This window comes from Nuphar pumila, chromosome 3 (assembly GCF_984573655.1).
Source record: "Nuphar pumila chromosome 3, dmNupPumi1.hap1.1, whole genome shotgun sequence".
In the NCBI taxonomy this organism is placed as follows: Eukaryota; Viridiplantae; Streptophyta; class Magnoliopsida; order Nymphaeales; family Nymphaeaceae; genus Nuphar; species Nuphar pumila.
The window spans coordinates 32,133,222-32,139,423 of record NC_143251.1 but is presented as its reverse complement, the minus strand read 5'-3'; positions in this window follow the sequence as shown (position 1 = coordinate 32,139,423).

The window sequence follows — 6,202 nt, the reverse complement described above, 5'->3', positions numbered from 1 at the left end:
TCATTATTTCAGCCATTGGGGAGTTCTCTCTCGGTCATTATATCATCCCCTTTAGATCTGTTTTAGCTGGTCATATGGACTATTAAAATGCATGGCATAATAAACTCGCGTATGGTCTTCGTCTAACTCGATGATTTTCTTCTATGAGTACCTGCAGGGAGGATAATATCGAAACAAAGACTTTATATTCACACAATTATTTGAAATAAAAAATATTCCTTGTTAATGTAAACCATAATTTTTATATTTAGAATAATGACATTGGCATCATAATATTTTTTATAAACCATATGTGATATCGTAGTTTGGAATGGTAAGCTTTATGGCATGTGTTTGTATTACCTTGAAGTTTGATGAATGCATGACTAAATATCATGATCATAGGATTAAATGCATGACTAATGTATAGCATGATTATATGATTGTATGTATGATTAATGTATACCATGATTAAATACCATGTTTGAATGCATGACTAAATACCATGATCATATGATTAAATACATGACTAATGTATACCATGATGATATGATTGAATGCATGATGTGCTACTAGTTCATCTTACATGTCTTAGTTCCTTACAACTATGTGATGTTATTGTATCTACAATACTGGATGTAGTCTGATCCCTTATATATAACATTTTTAGTTAATGAATAGTCGTGGATGTGATGAACGGATGGAACGACAGCGCCTTGAACCAGCTTTTATCTTTTGTTTTATGTCATGGATCAGTTGTTTGATATTTCATAACTTTTGATGCTAATAACTTTTGTATGGGTGTTTTGAAACCCCTTTAATATTTTTTTATGTACTTTACGTGTTTGCCATTATGTTTCATTGAATGAATGGCTTATGGATGATGTAAGATTTTATTATGTTGCAGTCAATTCAAATTACTTGGGTGGATTTGAACCCAAGACCAAATGAGGTTTGAATCCATCCCATTGTTGTAGTTGGGTACTTTCCTGTAACTTGCCCAAGGTTTGCTAACTTAGATAAGTTAAATGATTTCTATTGTGATATCAATTTGATTTTAAAAAAGATTAATCTAATTACAAAAAAAATTAAAATTTCTCTAAATTTTCTAAGTTAAAAATTTTGGGGTGTTATATTTTTTTTATCAAAGTAGATAAGATAGAAATGGTTCAAGTTTTGTCCAGCATCCGACATGTCATTGTAGGTATTTCTAGCCCAAGTGTTATTATGTATATATCTCTCTCTGATGATATGTTATTTATGGAACTTAATGTAGACATCAAGAACTTAGAAAAAAAAACTAAAACTTCTTTTGAGTAAACAACTTGGGATGATAAGTGCCACGAGATCATCGAGGCACTTCACAACTTAACTGGAGCAGTATTATAGCAAGCAAATACCATAGGACCCAAATGCCAAAGGTGCCATCACATCCATGAAGGACAAGGATGTCCCCAAGACACTAAATACTGCCTTTACTGTGGTGAGGTAGAATATTTCATCTAGGAGTGTCAAATGAAGAATGCAGATGATGGAAAGCAGATAGCAGCAGAAGCTCTCTTTGACACAACCTCACACTTCAGTGACTACCCAGACATGGTGGAACAGGTTTTTCTGGACTATACAACGGAAGAAGCACAAGAGGTTCCACGAAAACAAAGGTATACAAGAGAGTTGAAGAAATATGTCAAACATTAATACAAATTACCCTTAGGAGAAAATAGTTACATCAAAACAGTTCTGTCAGGAGTCAAGATAATGAACTCCTATTAGTTAGTTTCCTATTTGCATAGCTAACCAGCAGTGTTGGGTTTTTGGAATATATACTGTCGCGAAAGTATACTAAGATGATTATGATTAATCTATGTTTTAACTCTTTAATATGTTCTTTAGATCTTGTTGATCATATTATGACTTATTTATCTAATCCACACACTATTGATTCAAGTCACTAAAATTGAAGATGTCTCACTAAGCGAATATGAGTTCGCCGAACAAGTGGGCATAGCAACGAGGTTTCATTATGGATGCCCTCTACAGCTTGGACGAAGCCATGAGGAACCAAGTGCACAGCCAGAGGGAGTTTTTCGCACCCATGGAGGTAAGCCATAACCTAGACGGGGTTACATATGAGAAGTTTATCAAGTTAGATCCCTCGACATTCTTGAGAAAAGTTGATCCAGAATTGGCAGAAAGCTATATTGAAGAGACTGAACAAGCTTTTTAGGTATTGTCTGTGTCAGATGACAAGAAGACTAGCTTCAGTACATACAGATTGAAGGGTGATGCCCGTAAATGGTGGAACACAACTCGAGAAGTCAGTTTCCTCAAAACTGAAGTCATTCCATGGGGAGTGTTCTATGAAGCTTTTTTGGGAACCTACTTTCCACTACATGCCCAAGACAAGAAGCAGATGAAATTCCTAGAGTTGTGACAGGGAAGCATGAGTTTAGTGGATTGTGAAGCTTAGAGTGGTGCAATCTGCATCTCTTTGCCAATGATCAAGCAAGAGCAAATAAGTACGTCTTGGGACTCAAGGAAGGACTCTGTTACCGAGTAATGACCAGCATGCCTTCGACCTTTTCCAATGCCATAGCAACAACAACCTTGCTGAGCAAGGAATGGGATCGCTTCAAGGGAGGACCGACTAAGAAGCTAACTAAAAATGGTGGGGGCTACAAGACGCCATTTCCTAGTGGTCGGGTACAGTGACCACTATTCTAGAAGAACATCAGATGAAAGACATTTGTCCCACATGACAAGAGGCAGAAGTAGCAAGAGAGCACCTTGCCTCATTAGGAGTCGAACCCCATGTACCTGAACTGCTACCAGTCCCACTTTAGACAACCATGTTCCTGTGAAATGGTAGGTTGTCTATACTGTGGCAAACTAGGTTACTATGCCCATGAGTGCCACAATAAGGTGATAGATGAGATGAGGAGAACTACTAGAGGATGACAGTTCTCACAGCAGCAACAACCACAATAGGAGCAGCAAAAGGTGGCTGGATATGTTTATGCTACCTCAGTCGAGCAACTAACAAAGTGTGAGTTGGTGCAAGGTACCATTCTAGTTGTTGGTCAAGCAACCTTAGTTTTATTGATTGTGGTGCAACTCATTATTTTATTTCGATGAATTTTGTTAAACAATTGAATGTACCTATTGAACCATTGAATCATGCACTAGAAGTATACAATCTTATAGGATATAATTTATTTTGTGTAACATATACACCCGACATAGACATAGTATTAGGTGGTTAAAGCATGTTCTCCCGCTGATGTGATCCTACTCGACATGACAGAGTATCGTGTCATATTGGATATAGCTTGGTTACATGAGTATCGTGCCAATGTTCTATGCCGAGAGGGAAAAGCTGTATTATTTCAACTAGGAGTTCCCAAGGTGAAGTTCAAGCTTTCTCGACCTATTCTAAAGGACCATGTTATATTCACATTAAAGGCTCAGAAGTATGTAAGGAAAAAATACAATGCTTTTGTTATCAGTGTCACCATGGTAGAGCTAAAAATCATGTCAATCAAAGATTTGAAGATCGTACAAGATTTTTTAAAAGTATTTCGAAAGGAATTACCAGGACTTCCACCACATCGTGATGTGAAATTTCATATTGAATTGTTGTCTGGAACTACATCAATTTTCAAGGCACCATATCATATGACACCTACAGAGCTCAAAGAGTTGAAGAAGCAACTTCAGGAGCTTATGAAAAGATGATTCATTTAACTGAGTATATCACAATGGGAAGCACTGATACTGTTTGTGAAAAATAAGGATATATCGATAAGATTATGCATCGAGTATAAGATGGTTAACTAAGCTACCATAAAAAAATAAATATTTGTTATCCCGTATCGATGATTTGTTTGATTAATTACAAAGCACCAAGGTATTCTCAAAGATCGACCTTAGGTCTGGATACTATCAACTATGAATTAAGGATGATGGCATTCTGAAGACGCTTTTCCGAAAGAGATATGGGCATTATGAGTTCATAGTGATGTTTTTTTTACTCACTAATGTGCCAACTGCATTTATAGACCTAATAAATCGGGTATTCCAACAACATTTAGATATTTTTATGATCATCTTTATTGATAACATTTTGATATATTTCGAGAGCATAGATCAATATCGTGACCATTTGAGGATTATTTTAGAAACACTAAAAGAACATAAGTTATTCGCTAAGTTCTTGAAGTGCGAGTTTTGGCTCAAAGATGTCATGTTTCTAGGACATGTGATCTCAAAGGATGGAATGTCTATAGATCCCGCCAAGGTGGATGTTGTGCTAAACTAGAAACAACTAAAGAACGTTAGTGATATCAAGAGCTTTCTCATTTTGGCAGTATACTATCAAAGATTTATCCAAGATTTTTTTTGAATGGCTTTGCCAATGACTAAACTCTTAAGAAAGAGAGTTAAGTTTAAGTGGAATCACAAGTGTGAAGAAAGCTTCTAAATCCTGAAGAAGAAGCTCACAACCGTGCATGTATTGGCTTTACCATCTGGGCAAGGTGGTTTTATGGCGTGCATCGATGCCTCAAAAATAGGTCTAGGTTGTCTATTTATGCAAAATAATAAAGTAATTGTCTATGCATCTCGATAGTTAAAGATTCATAAATGAAATTATCCAACCCGTGACTTGAAATTAGCAGTCGTAGTGTTTTCATCGAACATATGGAGAAACTACTTATACGAGGAATAATTTGAAGTGTTTATGGATCATAACAGTCTCAAGTACATGTTCTCGCATAGAGCTGAATATGAGGCAAAGGCGTTGGCTGAAATTCATCAAAAAGTATGAGTTTATCATTTTCTATCATCCAAAACATCCAAATATCATACCAGATGCCTTTAGTCAAAAGTCTGACAGTGTTTTAGTCAGTCTTGTGAAGAAAGGATATAAGCTTATAGAGGACTTTGTTGAGTGAAAACCCTTTACAAACAAGCAATGTACTATCAAGTTGGCCAGTTTAACTGTTCAACCTGAGATCCTCACAAGGATTATAGCATGACATAAAGAGGATCTCCAGTTGTTGCACGTCAAAGATACAACAAGGGTTTGGGCACTTAGCAGATGTGGATGACCAAATCCATGAATATGATCCACACATGAGCTCTAAGATGAGAGAAAGAAAGACGTGAGAGAAGTGATGCCAGTGGAAAGTAGAGACGTCTGGAGAGAAGAGAGAATCATTTAGAAAAAGAGGGGATGACTAGAGGGAGAGAGAGAGCTTGACAAACTTCAATATATTTTTATTGTATTAAAGAGGAACCTCAACCCTCTATTTATAGAGTAGAAGCCTACAGTTCAATTCTAAACTAATTGTGACCTACTAAGAATAAGAAACTTAATAAGAGAGAGGCTCTTCAAAGCTCATCTCTATCGGAACTCCTACACTAATTAAAACTCATAAACAATTAAGAAAGATAAATAATTAAAACTCTAACTAATCAATGACTAATTAATTTTAAAAAAAATGAAGAAGCCTATGAAAGTGGCTCTTCTTGCTTCTGGCGTGAACAAGTGTCATGCGTTTGTTTCTTCTAATATGGACATGTATTCATCAACTTTTTCATACGTGACGAGAACACCTTAGCTACCACATCACCCTTATAGGTCTTACTTAAGTTTGAACGACCCTCACTGCCTGCAAGAAAAGATATGTGGATACTTAAACTCAGATCTGCACCATCTTATCAAATTCGGGCCATAACATATTTTTTAATATAATTTTGCCTCAAACTTTTTGAAAATGAGTATGAAGCCACAAGCATTTTTAAAGGACAGCGTTTTCAACTGTTTCTACTGAAGGCCACAATGGAGAGATATTTCATGAAATGGTCCTTATTCAATCTCTTTGTGTCGACAATGTTTTAGTTCCAAACATTTGTTTGTCTCCATGATAAGCCACCGGGCATTTTAAACCAAACCGCTCCAAACAGATAAAGGCATATCTCGTAAAGTTCAAAATTGATGAAACAGAACCTGGTTGCAAATACTCCAACACTTCACTTTTGCTATTGGAAGAATGAAATCATGCATTTTGGCAAGTACAAACAGATTCGAAGGCACTCGGTAAAGCATTCCTATCATCAAGGTCCGCTTCAATCTGGATATGCAAAGTATAGCCATGGTGGATTCACCATCACTGATTAGTTTTAATTTGACAGTACCTACAAAAGCATGAGGTCGCAGACT